A 15,794-nucleotide genomic window follows, 5' to 3' on the forward strand; every position below is an offset into this window, starting at 1 on the left:
GTCGTTGTTGTTTTTGATTGTTGTTGTGCAGTTCGCTATTGTTGTATATTGGTAAAAACAGCGGCATTTGCATTGTTTAATTTGTATCTAAAAATAAAATACGTCAATTAAATGAGCAAACAATATTCGAGAGAAGCGACCACGACGCGTGCACAAAATATGAAGTTGTTTCTGGTTTTTATGGCAGGCAAATGAGAGCACGATAAGGCTATAAACTCTGCTGTCCCATTGTGCTCATACCCTATAAAATGTAAGCGTCCATCTAATAAAGAAAATTTAATCAGAGCAAATTTAATTAATCAAATAACCTACGACTACAGAGAATACAAAGTTTCGCCAGCATTAAATATTTTACTTTCTTACATATTTACCTCATGTCAATATACCCCCTAAGTATACAAGGCATAATGCACGTCGAATCCGACTAATATTTGAATATGGTATGTGAATATAAATGCATTTAAATACTGCTATATACACTGTTTAGCTTCGGATACAGGGTATAACTCAAGCTCAACTTTATTAAGTTTATAAAGATAGTCATTGTTTATTATTTACCTTATTCCACATTGATTACAAAGTATAACAATTTGTTTACTACTGGGTAGAAAATAATATTTATTTTTTTTCCAAGATTGTATCAGGTTTGAATAAAAAAAAGATTTTGTTAATCACAAGTTGAACACTTTAATTTCAAATAAAAAAATTAAATTCTCATATTAATAAAATATGATAATAATCTTAATTACGGACAAGCTAACCTTTCATCCCATATGTATAGGGTATAGCGTGAAAAGCAGAGCACACAAGCTTAAAGAATAGCCGCTGTTGATTTTTCCAAATGATTGATTAAACGAGCGACCACGTACATTAAGCATACGCACAGTTGCACACATGCAAAAAATAGACAGAATGTTGTGTCTTCGTTTTGAGGCATTGCTTTTTTTTGGCTTTATTTTGCATCAGTATTAGACAAGCCAGAAGAAAAACAAAATAAGTCATGAAAGCGCGAGCAAACAAGGAAATTTAAATTTAAATTTAAACGCCGCATATTTTCCGATGCGATTATCTGAAATGCCAACGGCTGGGCAACCGCAGTGTCAATTGGATGGATTTCTGTTGACATTTGAATTGGGGACCAAGGCTATATTAAATATCAAACTGACGGCAGGTGTCGGGCAGCGCGTGGTTTTTCATCTTTGATTGCCTTAACCGCTCAAAGCCAACTGACAAAAGGTTGATGGCATTTTTTTCTTTCATTTTTTTAGCTACAAAAAATCCCACAACCTATTTTCATTTAAAATTGCTGAACTAAAAGGTTGTGAGCAGTAGCCAGTATAAAGCCAATCAAGTCTAGCCAACAATAGCTGCAAATATCCCTGAAAAGGGCTGAAACCGCATCAATGATGCGATTAGAGCTTTCAGCTCTCAACTTTCCCTTTGGCCATGCACTCAACCGAAACAAAGTTGCAAAAATGTTCTCGACCGGCAGCTTGATGTGAATGACAAATGCCTCAGCTTGATTCAAACAAAGAATGCAGCACAATTGGGCATCAATCAAGCGCAAAATTGATTAGTTCGACTTTTGAAAGCAGCCACGCACTATGAGGGGGCGTCACAATGTCCATCTCGTTCGACCGGGCAGCGTCAAGTTGCACATATTTTCCAACACATTTGATGCGCTTCATTGTTATTAATGAGCAACGCCAAGTGTAGCTACAAAGTCAGAACAAATGTTAAATGTCAGCAAAAGTGCCCTAAAAACGAAGAAGCTATGTGCATTCCATGGAGAATCCACACGGACGTGCGCTTAGTTCATCAGCTTATAAAAAATAAAGCTAAAGTTGGGATTTTAATTAAAATCTGTGTCGTACTAGACTTTGATGGATGGACTTGTATATATATATATATATATGGATACGTATATAGTTTTAGACTTTTTTGAACAACACAAATGAACACAAATGACAGCAACGCCATGTTTACACAAATCGTAAAAAAGTATAAAAAAAAAAAATATTTTTGAGAGATAATATTATATTTAAATATCTTAAATACTTTTATAGATATCACTATGAACTATATTTGAGCACAATTTAAAAATAATTTTTGTATTTAATTATATTTTTAAATGCAAACAAATATTTTACAATACAAATAATTTAGGATATATGAAAAGGAATAGCTCCAATAGCTATAATACTAACGCAGAGTATTATCTCATAGTGTTTTCAATGTAAAATCTGTCAATATTAAATCAGTCAGCAAGACATAACAATGTAAAATCTGCAAAAAATATACATCGAACTACACTTTAAAGAGTTTATAAAGAATTGAAACCAACGCACATATTCGCTATTTGCGTTATTTCAGTGCACCTGTCAGGCTTAAGAAAGAAAGTCTCTTTGATTGATGCAGCAATGAACGTGTCATTCCCAAAAACTTAGCATACATTCGAAGGACACTTAACATTGCACACGCGCCTGACCATTTCCGGCAGCAGCTGCAACAACAAAAAAAACAGCAACAGCAACAGTAGCAGCTAGTTGCCATTTGCGCCACGTGGCACTTTTTGGCTTGCTCAGTAAAGAAGACAATTTTATATTTCATGCCTGCAGCGTTGTGTGCGACATGTGCAGCAAAATGGCGCCACGGGCATCAAGTGTACATATATTTGCACCCCCGGCACACGCGCTGCTTTTATTGCTACTGTTATGGTTTAGTTGTTGCAGCGGAAATGCACTTGAAAGTGCTCACAGATTTCCGGCTTGGCTGCTTCTTACAATTTCACTTGAAAAACGCGACTCTTTAGTCAGAAATCGCACGTTTTCTTTAATACGCAAACTATTGCAAATGGCGCAATTGCATAAATGCGATTTAAATGTCCATAATGGCAAGAGGGGAAGTCGCATTTCCGGTCACGTTGTCGCATCGCAAATGAGTCCAATTAGCAGAGCAGCTTAGTTTAAGCTGTGGCTCTTAGTTTAAGCCAAGATGAAAGAACACACATACACACACAGAGCTAGAAAGAGAGAATACCAGTGCCGGGAAATGTCAGTTTATAGCTCTGTTTACAGCATTCCCTCATTGACAGGATGTGATACTTGCGTAATTTATGAGCATGACATGCGGCCCGCACCCTTTGACTGCGCACAGATTCACCCCGTCCGGAGCAAACGTTGTGTGAAAAGTAAACCAAAAAATGTTTCGCATAAAAGTATGCATTAAAGTTTTATATGTCACTCATACGCCATGTTGCACTTTCCTGTTTCAGCTCAGCCACAGAACATTTTTCGAAGTGTTCCTGCGAGATTGCGCCACAGAAGCAACGGCATCTGGCTTTTTGCAGGCAGCTTTTATGCCATTTTTTATAATTTGATATAAAGAGAAGCAACAGCAACACAACAGCATATTCTAGGAAAAACTGTTTACCAGCCACTTGATAGCAAATGCGCATATCAGAAAACTTTTTTTGTTAATTTAGTGGAAAATGGGATGTCGTTACGAGCATTTATCTTGGGGCAAGCAGTTGTCGAACAGGGAGGAAGCGAATGAGAGAAAGACCTAGAGAGGCAGTTAGGGAAGCGAGAATAAGGGGCACATAAATGTAGTTAGCAACACGTGCCACTGAAAAATAACAGCGCATGTGGCAGATATTTAACTGTGGGGTCATGTTTTAATACCTCAGTCACAAGGGTCATGATATGAGATGATGTGGCCAGCTACGACAGCTAGGAAGTGCGCGAAGAGTGATGAACGGTACATGTTGCGCTTAAACACATAAAAACAAGTAAGAGGTTCAAGTCGGGAGCTCCCGACTAGGGGATACCCTGAACCCTCTTCTTCCAACATCAAATGAATATATACATTCTATTTTAGAAGCTATATGTCAAGTTTGGTGACTCTAGCTAACTCTTATTATTTACCAAAATTGCCCAAAAAACAGGATATCGATATCGATTTTTATCGATTGCTTGGAAATGGAGTAAGTTATCGATTATCGGAAGCAGATTCGATCTGCGCGGGAACTAGGAGCATCTACATCTAAAATTTCTCTAGCTCTTATAGGTTCTGAGATCCTTGCGTTTATACATACGGACGGACGGAAGGACATACAGACGGACATGACTAGATCGACTCGGCTATTGGTGCTGATCAGGAACATATATACTTTATGGGGTCGGAGATGCTTCCTTCTGCCTGTTACATCCATTTGGATTTTGCAGAAATATAATATACCCTATACCCATTTGCATGTTCAGGGTATAAAAACTTGCAAAAAGCGCCGGGGTGAATTCAAATATGTGACAAAAATGTCCGGAAATATTTAAAATGTTAAATTTAGCAGTAAATACTTTACGAATGATCGTTATATTAAAACAAAACAAAAAAAAAAAAAAAAAATATATATATATATATATATATATATATATATAATTATTTCATTACAAATGCAAAAATATATTCATGAATCGAACCGTGAATATGTAGGTTCAAATTCATGCACCGAACCTTATGTAAGATTTGCATTATTTTTTAGTTTGCTGCCTTATTATTAGATATAAGACAGTTCAAATGAAGCGTCCCAGAAAACTCAAATAAAAATTAATTCAAGGGTGGATCAACAGCGCCAAGGAGAATGATATTGACTGTCTTAATATTTATTGGATACTGAAATCCAATAATTTTAACAATATTACAATTTTGTATACACAATTAATGTGTTAGGACGACGCATATTCAAGCTTCATTGATACCTTTCAACCCAGCTTCCAGCTGTGTTCTGTTAAACCCATAAACAACACACCAAGTATTTATATCCGAACGGAAAGTGCTTTGCCACAGTTCATCCAATTAAGCTTCCAGTAAGATATTGTTGCATCTTTCCGACTATTTCTCAAGACTTGGTTTCGATTACCTTAGCTACGTCTTAGACGTGTTAATCTTGCTGCTAGGCTGTCTGGACAGGCGTTGGGCTCAACAGCATGCTTTAGCTCTGGGATTCGATGAGGTGAAGCTAAAAATATGATGCTGTCTAACATGTTTATTACTTCGAATTGCTGTCGCACACCCGTGAGTGTTGAGCTGTCATTAATATAATATTAAGTGAGGTGTTTGTCTAACTGGCGGCTGTTAGAGACAGATGCTGTGCTTACTCATAACACATTACATTTGTATATTTTTCACTCTAAACGTAAATTATAGCACTCATACGCACTCTTGACATGTCTGTCAATGCCTGGTGGCAAGACTGCGGCCAAAGCTGATTACAGGATATGCAAACGTATTGCCGTCAGCGGAATACAAACACGTGGTTCCAACAACAAAGTCACTGCAGCTGACAGTTGGTAGCTTTACATTGTTTATTTTACTATACAAACGTTTACATATGATTATGCAGTCCCTCTAACTAGCGGCAATACCACGCCCCATTCACACATGCACACGCACACGCCCAATTGAAACTGTCGCGCTTTGGCCCGGCGCAGATACGAGCTTTGCCTCACCTTTTGCCATATTTATATTTTCAATTTTCCCTGTCGCGTGTTTCCTTCCACCTTTTACACGTGAGTCGAGAAAAACACGTTTTGCTAACGTACTGTAGAAAAAGGAAAGATTCCACAAATAAAATACCCTGAAAATTAATGTGCATATTTTCATGACAGGCAACAATTTGCATATCAAGTGCCCGTAGCATACAACTCCTCAGCGAATCCTACAAAATGTATATTTTTCAGGCCAACTTTACATGAAAGAAAAATAATAAGTAATAAAATTTTATTGTTGTTTATATGCATGAATTTTGATTGCCGTCTTACAACTATAGAAAATGGCAGGGCCAAGCTAAAAGATTAAAGTGTAAGTTTGTAGGAATCATACTCAAACAGTTTTAAATCAGCTTACAAACATTATCGCTTAAATTAATATGTAAGGAACCATTGTTGAGCAGATGTTGGTATGCTTAAAGAAACTAAAAGAGAAGAAGGAAATGTAAAACGTTCAAGGATTGCAGTCCAATAAAAAGAGAAGTGCAATGATGTCATACAATATTTACCAAACTATGTATTAAAAATAAATTATAATAATAATATAATGGGTATACGTATTATAATAATAATCACAATATAATAATAAATAATAATAATAATAACGTTTGCAATTTTTACATTAAAATAAACAAAATTATTTTTAAAAGTTTTTAGTTATGGAGTCGTATACAAAACAAAAATACATTTTCAATTATGAAATAAGCCATACTTTGCAGTATTAGACTATAACTTGTGCTGGTTGGCAATTGCAAGGAAAGAAGATTATCGAATATCGATATGTCCAAGATTTATATGTCAAGAAGCGACTATATATATATATATATATATATATGATGTCTTTGTAAAGAGAAATAAATTGAATAACACAGCCTAAGTGTTTGCAGAGTGTTCTTTCAAGGTATATGGAAATATTTTTGAAAGAATTATAATTTCCTATAATGATATTAAACTGGCAATAGCTCATAAAGGCCAAATCTGAAATTTAATAATAACTAGAGAATGTGTTTAAGACCCTATAAAGCCCATTAGGGCCTACCCACTTTTTTTAACTCGCCAACCGCTCACGCTTTGTGTTAGTATATTTGTAAAGGTCACCCGCTATTCTTTTGTTTTAGTCAACCGCCAAAGAGCCCCAGGCAGAGGGACAAGCATAACAATGCTGTCACGCAGCACCCACACGAAGAAGCAAAACATTCAGCCACTTGCTTAAGCGCTTCTGGGCAATAAATGAAAAGTAAATACCAAAAAATTTAATTATAATTTATTTTATTTGTATCCTCAGTTTTCTCTGTTTTTTAAACATTTCACACACAAAGTCCATTGAAACCAAAACAAAAATCAGAGAACAATCAACAATTCAACCAAATTCGAAGGAGTGCACAAAAATAATTTCGCGGAGCTTACTTACAAAAAATGTAAATAAAACCAACCAGGAACGAGCGGAATTCGAAAACATTTCTGTGCGTGTAAAGTTTTAATACTCTTCTTGGTATACTTTTTCTTAATTTCTTATTGATTCTTTAATAATTGTGATAAAGTTTTATATACGTTACCTAAACAGAATAAAATTGTATTTTGCTGACGCTTTAATATACAAATATTTATTTAAAACAACTATATTTTCTGCCTATTGCACCACACTGATAGCAAAACGGTTCCTTATAACAAGCTTTTCGAGCTTGATTTCATAAAAAAAAATGCTTAAGCTTTTAAGCCCGAATAGCTCGATTATTAAGGTATAAATGGTGCTTTATTAAAAAAAACTCTAAGCAGTTTTAAAATAATAAACAAATTCATGAATTAAATAAAAAAAAAAGCATTTTAAGTAGAATATGCGCTAATCTTTGATAAATAAAAAGCATCATAGCTTATTCAAGTTTCAAATTTCTTGAAGCTAGAGTGCTACGGCTTAACATTCCAAGACAAGAGCAAAAAAAATTAGAAAAAAAGTCAGATTTGGCTGAAAATCAGAACAATAAAAGCATAATTTAAGTTTTCTCCTATTTAAAAACTCTTACCTGAAATAAGAATTTCATTTATAACTCGTATTACCGTATTTTTATGACAAGCTCTGCTTAGCTTGAACTAGGCGAAATTTTAGATTTTTATTCTCTGTGTAGCAATAAAATAGAGAACTAAACTAATATTGTTAAAAGAATAAAAATATGCTTATTGGAGCAGCATAAATCGTGAGTCAATGCGATATATGTAATACCTGCACATAGAATCAACGTTCTCTATGTAAAAGTCTTTGTCTTCTCATTAAAAGACTAACATCATCAATATCGAATCATCGAATGTTTATAATTCACGTGTTGTGTAATGTATTTTTGAATGCGTAACATGTTTTCCGAATATATCATAATGCCCAACTCTTAGCATGCAGCAACTCTTTTTTTTTTTTTTAGCTGACTTTTCAGTTTTCCGCCAACGTCGAGTTGCAACGTTGACCGAGTTAAGGGCACAATGCGCCCACTTTGCCGGGGAACTTTATTTACTTATTTGGCACAGCAACCAACTATGAAAACAAGAACTTGCTTTACAAAATACATGAAAGGAAAATAACAAAATAACAAATATAACAATTCAGTCAAATTTGACCCTAACAAGGCGCACTGAGTGCGCCTGCCAGCCGCAGGAGGCTCGTCGTATATTTGCTTCATAATTTTGCGTTGCATAATTTCGGGCTTATTCTTTGCGTGCATAACAATTGACAAAGCTGACAGCATGTCTTAGCCTTATTTGAATGCCACTGGCCACTTTAACTGCCACGCCCACTTGTCCCACATGGCATGCCAAGTATTTTATTAAAGCAATTATGCGTGGCAATAACACAAAAACAAGTATTCATATATACCTACATGTCCATAAGCATCAAGTGAGTGTTGTAACTGTACACTTGTGCTTGCACACAGGTTGTGTGTGTGCTTGCGTGTGTTTGTGTGTAATTGCTGTTGTCAAGTATTTGTGTTTGTCAAGTGCCTACAACAACGTTGGTGCTGCTATGTTAGCAATTTACCAGCTAGCATAAAACTTTTTTTACAACAATTTGTAGAAAATAGAGCATTAGATTCTTTGTATTATTATGTCCTATATGTGGCGACATTTTAAATATTTTTTTAAACCTATTTGAAATCTTAATATCCCTAGAAAGCTCGTCGAAGCGATTATAAAACTTTGCATGAATATAGCCAGCTGGTAACCTAATTAGAAGCTGTCAAAATGTTACATCAAATGCATGAAATCAAGGTCATTATAAATCACACAATACTGGGTTTCCATAGAGATTAAGTGAAATATTTTGTACTACTTTGCCAAGGTAAAGCATTAAGATAATGATGCATTTTTGGAGGTACTATTCTCATAACATCATATTAAGTTGCCAAACCATATTTGTTTATTTATATAAACATATATCAAGTTCGACTGTTTTTTAAATAACATTTTTTATAATTTAAAGCCATTTACAGCTATTGGTTACAGACTCGTTTTAAAGTCCTCTCATCACTTGCACGCGTGCAACTCATGCGTTCGAGAACAACTGCAACTTAGGAAAAACGCAACAACAAAAAAATGGAGAAAAAGGCAATTACCACCCACAAAGTGTGTCCGTAATGCTGTCAGTGGGGCTCCACTGTACTACACACAAGCCCAACCCATTTAGTCCTACACAAAACACACACAAAAAACCTTCAGGGCTTGTTTTAGTGCTGTCCCTCGACGCATTTGTTGCGGTTGTTCTTCTCGTTGCTAAAACAGGGACAAAGGCATTTGGTTTGAGTGTGACAGTAGCATATTTTGTTTTAGTGCCAGTTTATTTAAGCAAAGAAGATGAAAAAAAGAAGAAGAAGAAGAACAAGTCGCCACTTGAACGGGCATTTCACCTTCGCAGAAATGTATGCTATGAATAAAGGTGCAGACGGCAAACTTAAGGCCGGGGAGGGTGGCAGACGGCAGACACGCGCGCGAAAAGCAAATCACAGTTGGCCATTCGAGCACTGGCCATTATCATGGGGCATGCAACCTCAACACAAATAAACAACAGCAAAAACAACAAGACGATGCGCTGATAAACCAGCAAGCTTTCAAATGCTATTTTGCTTGGCATTGAGCACGCGTCATGAGAGTCGCCTGCAAACTTGCAGATAATTGCATTTAGACGCCACCCTTGCCCCTAATCCCCTTTCTCCAAACACACGCTACTCCCCCGCCAAATGCTCGCCTTGAGCGCTACCCACACAGCGCTCCACACTTAATCAAATTGAGCGCCCAGCAAGTGTCACTGAACCTTGAAAGTGAGAGGAGCAGCAAAAAAAACTAAATAAATAAAAGGGGAGAAACTGTATTATTTGCCACACAGTGCACAGTTGTAGCATTAGGTTCAAGAACGATGGCCAGGACATTCGCCTAGACACACATAAACACACTCACACTCACACGCTAAAACCAAACGAAAAAAGGCAATAGGCGTGAATGCTCGAATGGGATATACCCTGTTGTATACAAGAGCCCCACTATGGTATCGGTTAGACTTACATTACATGCTTTACGTATTTTTCCAAATTTTTGAATATACCCCATTTCGCAATATTTAAAGCGAGCAAGGCATGCAAAACAACGACAACATCACGTACGACACACAGTGGCTAGTGAAATTAGCTGAGCCAGTGGAGTGCCTGGAAGTGAGCGGGACAATTGGATTGAAATTGAAACTTAACTCGGCGTCAGCTGGCAACAGCTTCCAATTGCAGTGAACTTCATTGAAAGGAGTGCCAGCTATTGCTCCACGCGCTGAAATTTACATTTCCTGCTGTCCAGACCAGAAAATAATTTGTTTAATTCCATTAGGTTGCCTTGGCTACGTGCGCAGCATTAAAATGCCGGACCAGCGCCCAGTAAACATTGCGCATGTTGATGATGATCAGCACAGCATGGAGCTGGCGGTCCTTTTCCATGGGGCCCTGTGGCATGTTGCACTGCAAAATTGGTGCCAATTAGAGGCGCCTTGTCCGCACCATGGGGGTGTTGTCAACGCCAGACAAAACAACGCCTCGCATCAAGCTGCGTAAATCAAATGTTTTGTCTTGTTTTCTTGGACATTTTTTAGTTCTGTTTTCCTTTTTCGCTCTATTTTTTTTTTTCCTTTTTTTTTGTTAGCTATAGCGCAGTTTGTCCCTTGATTACCATATTTATGCACAAGGAGCGGTATTTTACGTATGCATACTTCCTGTATATATATATATATATGCATTTATCTAATGAATTTTTAATGCACTTTACCCTTGCACTTTCAGTGCGCTGCGTTGCGCAACTTGTCAACTCTGAGACGCTTACTGAGGGTCAGATGTTGTGAACAACATTGGGTGCGCCTTGGGCCAACACAATTTGCTTCCAGCTGAGACAGTGTTTTATAATAAAAAATGCGCATAAGCAGCGTTGTGTCAGGGTCATGATGATACAGGTGTTGTCAGATGCGATTGATTAGCCTTAGCATTGGCCTGTCCAATTATATCGTCTATTTAGGTATTTAAATCGTTAAACATTTTACGCCAGCTTAAAACGATTAGTTATCTTCAAAGCATGATTCACCACACATGTGGTTGATATACTCCCTTTTCTTGAATTCGAGAAACTTATAGAGCCGTCCTCAGTTATTTTGTATGAAATTATTGATAATTAATAGATAAAGGCAAAGTTATATAATTCATGGTGTTTCCTGCTAAATGTGGAGCTTTGTGTTTGTGGTATGTAATAACAATATTTAATTACAACAGCAGAAAATACTCAAACAAGGTTAAAATTCAAAAGAAAGAACAAATTCATTGTAGAATTATATTGCTTTTTTGCATTTATTCTCATTAATTTGCTTAAATAGAAAATAAATGTATCATATATCGCAGCTGCAATTAAGTCTCTGTGCCTGTGACAGCACTAAAACTTTGCTTGCCTTTATTTCTGCGTAAATCTGCAGGCTGTAAGATTTCATATAATCTTTTAATTCAATTAAAAGTTTAAGCTCTGAAAAATAATTGTGGTGTTAAAAATAAATATTATTCCAAGTATTTGTTGCGTAATCCATAAGTAATAACTGTTCTTTGACCTGCATGGTTAAGCAAAAAATGCAAAATGTAAATCATTTTTTTATGCACTTTCCACTTTGGCCACTTTTCGTGTTGTGAAATCGAAATTGATATGATGGTTAGCTTGCACAGTTGACTCTAGGCGGACCAATTATTTTCCCTTAGTGGACAAGTGACAATGCGCCGCATGCAACCGCAAAAGTAACAGCGGCATCGGCGGCGACGCCTCAAACACACTTCATTCCCATTACCATCATATCGGGGCGGTGCTTGGGCAAGTGCACTAAATAAGCCCCGACTGTACATCGTAATATGAATAATAGCAGCGCGTGGCTGACATGCTCCGCTTTTCCAGTCATTTCCAGCATGTGTGTGTGTCTGTGTGTGTGCGTGTGTGTACGAACTAACTATGAAAAATAACTGACTCTGCGGCAAGTCCAGGTCACAAATTGTTTGCGTGTGTGTGTTGTGCTGCATTTTATCAGTTTTCACTTCTCACGACTTTCCCTGACGTACGCTTTCTTCACCCTATCGATTTTCCCAAGTTAAGCCGCCGCCTTTTTTAATGGCTTTCATTACTTGCGCTTGTCTTTTGCCGACTTCTCACTTGCCCCGCTTTGCAGCTGCGTGAGTTGATTAACAGTCGAGACGTTGTCCTCTAGGCAAACTCCTTCACGCCATGTCGACTTTAATTTATCATGAATTTAATTATGAGCGCTGTGAGCGCTCTGCGCATAATTTTTATTAATTATAAAATATGTGTACAGAAGTTCAAGTATTTTTGGCTCAGGCCATTACAAGCTGTCCCTCATAGGTTGCCCCGCAAAAGGATAACAGGTGTTGACCTCAATTTAAAAACTGCTATTGTTGCTATAGGTTGTGTACCCTTATACGAGGGTCAGTTGGTATGTGCTTGCACCGAATCAATAGAATGGCACGAGAACACATTTTTACACATAAATATTTAAGAAGTAAGCTATTTCGGCTAACAATAATACTATATTGATTCTTTTTTCCAAATTGTTTTCACATTTTTTAACCGAAAGTGTTATCGATTGTTTCGCAATACCAAGCTTCAATCAAAACAGAGACGCTTAAATAAATGAAAAATTATTAACGTAAACCAAGTTCGAAGGTGAGCACTAAAACTTGGTTTACATGGAAACACTCGAGATCTCCATTTGATTGCATTTGATAGATCCGACCTTCTGCTCCTACTTATCAGTCTCCCTCGTCTGTGTTAAAAGCGCCGTTTATCGCCAAAAACACAATCGATTAACAATTCACAAACATTTACCATACATTAAAGCGAAACACAACACATTACGCATACACCACATGTACCAATAAATGGCCGTTGTGGCCATTAAATTGCACCCACAAACTTTACCAATTTCTCGTCTAGTATTTACGGAACAAAGCCATACTACCAGCAGTCTGACCGTCCTGCTGGCTGTTTGAGAGGGCGGCAAAGCATTCATCATTAAATATTTACACTTTCATAAATGTGTGAGTGCATTCAGGTTGTTAAATATTTTATGATGATTCTGAGTTTCAAGGGACTCAAAGAGACAAAGCGAGCTAGAAAGCTAGCTTTCAAAGGTCCCAAAAATAATACCAAGTGTATAATATAGAGTACTTATATAAAGCAAACAGCGTGAAAAGCCATGCAAGCGTGAAAATCGCAGTAAAAGCTTGCAACGCACTCGAAATCTGTTTTTTCTTACATTACAGGTAGTCGCCATTTGCTTTTCTTCATTTATATTGTCTCTGTTATATTTGTCGCCTTTTATAACTAAAATACTGTCTTGAGGTAAAGTAAAAATGGCCAAAAGTGCGCTCTGCATAGGACTCATAATTATTGTGTGCCGAACGGACAACAAATAATCCAAAGGGACACGGGTCCCAGTATGGCTTAAAACAACAAAAAGCTGCCCTTTTTGTGGTTTTTCCTGACAAATAAATGCTGTGAGTTTATTGAACCGGAAGTCTTAAGGGAAAGCCAATCCAGCAATGCATTTTAACAGCTCGCAAATGTACTTTTAAATAAGTTGGCAATATGTGTTGCCCTAAACAAACACACTATTAATTTAAGAAAATATAACTAAACTTTTAAATAATAGTTTTTAATTAAAATTTAAAAAATAATATGCCTAAAATCTAAGCTGTATTTTTATATGTTCATAACATTTCCTGTTTTTTATTTTTAATGATTTACATATTCAACATTTATTTATTTCATAATTTTGTTTAATTAATGTTTTTTTTGATTAGATTTAAATTTGCAATTCAAAGAAACTAGCGTAAGGTTTTAATATAAAAGCAAACTTATATTAAGCGCACAAAGTTAAACTGCGTTAGTTACTCGACTACTCTTAATTAATTCATTTGATTTTAATCAAGTGTAAATAGTGCGCATATCTTATTTCCATTTCATATCGCCAGGTGCTCTAGTTCACGTGATGCATACCACCCTATTACCTTATATGATTTGATAAATGGTTCTGATGTTGATGCTTTAAACTGCATTTGTGCTTTTTAAAGCAGCATAACCCTTTCAACTTTAACTTTCAACACTGTCAACAGAGCGCACAATGGTCAAATATATCAATATTAATCAATTGAATATGAATTTGAAATAAGATTTAAAATACTATTACTATAAGTAAACAATTTTCCCAATTACTGGATTTAACCTGTCAACAATAGAATACTGTACATATCAGTATCTGAATAGCATGTGATACTTTAAGAAACGCATTCATATATAAATGCCTTGCTAATTGTATAAATATAAATATTTAGCTGAATGCATATTAATTATTGGCCATTTGGCCTATTAAATGTTGCAGTCATTAAACACATTATAACTTCCATTTGCTTGATCGTACATTTGGCACCACGGCCAGGCATATAGATATTTATCATTTATAATGTGGCCAGTGCAATTCATTAAACTGGCGCAATTATAGTCGCGGGCCATAAAAAAAATACATATACACATAACATTTTCAACAAATTTCGAAAGCAATAAAAAGCGGCAGAAAACAGCAAATACAACGGTAAAACAAACACACAACAATTTACAACACTCATACATATACACACACACACACACATGCATATATGTGGAGGTATGTGTAACGTCACATGTGCTAATTAAAATATACACACCACAAAACACAACGAGGGGCGCGCACAGGACAAGGAGTGCGCAACGCCCACAATGCGTCAAATGTTGCGTATACGTAATATACAATTAAACACACATTGTGGAAGGAACATGGACAAGTCAAACACACATACACACAAACACACACACACACACTGAGACAGAGCGCAGTGGCCATTTTCGTGTTATCCTTTCATTGGCTTTTAATGTTCGAGGGGAACTATGAGGTGTTGGGCGGGACTTGAACGCGCTCGTGCGTTCGCCTAATTGAATGTAAGCAAACCAATATAAAACAGCGCTAAAAGACAACATTAAACAACGGGACCAACACGTCTCATTCGCAAATTACCGCAGCGCAGCATTGCCTATACAGAGCCTGGAATTGTCCTCCAACTCCAATTGCCAGCTCCCCGGACCCGCCTGCCCGCAGAAATCACTTTGCAAGACGTTGCCGCTGCGAAATTGCGCAATAAAATTGCATTGTCTTTATTTTTAGTTTCAGTTCCATGCCTTAGCATATAATGGTAATGTTTTGCTTTGGACACACACACGCACACATAATGAGTGCTGTCTGGTGAAAGTTAAATTAAAATTTCATGGCTTCTCGCACTCCCATCTTAGCCTTCACAGACTGCAGTGCTAATCAAATCAGCAGCCATCCGGATCTGAGGAAGCTGCGTCTTGTCGAACTTAGTAAATCTTTACCTGCACTTTGCCGTATTTTCCTGCTTACGGTGCTTCACCCAAGTTGATTGTAAAGATATTCAAAAGTATTCCACTGCCTTTGGCTTAGGCTTGTGGCTAATCAAATTTAATTTATAAATATTTTTAAAGTAATTTAAAGGCAATTTTTTAATTTTTATGGTTAATGAATAAAAAGTTGTAAAACTATATTTAACGTCAGAAAATAAACAGTTTGTGTACAAACTTTGCACCCATTAAAGAAATCTTTAAATCTTTTTCAAAAAGATACCTTATTTGCTTGCAATTATA

General features: G+C 36.5%; 1 long non-coding RNA gene across 1 annotated transcript in view; it reads left to right on the forward strand.

Annotated features, from left to right (window-relative positions):
• LOC115770789 overlaps nucleotides 1–15,794 on the forward strand; it is a 46,759-nt gene that overhangs the window by 28,126 nt on the left and 2,839 nt on the right. The window lies entirely within an intron of this gene.

The sequence above is a fragment of the Drosophila novamexicana genome, unplaced genomic scaffold, assembly GCF_003285875.2.
Source record: "Drosophila novamexicana strain 15010-1031.04,08,12 unplaced genomic scaffold, DnovRS2.1 tig00004560-arrow-pilon, whole genome shotgun sequence".
Taxonomy (NCBI): domain Eukaryota; kingdom Metazoa; phylum Arthropoda; class Insecta; order Diptera; family Drosophilidae; genus Drosophila; species Drosophila novamexicana.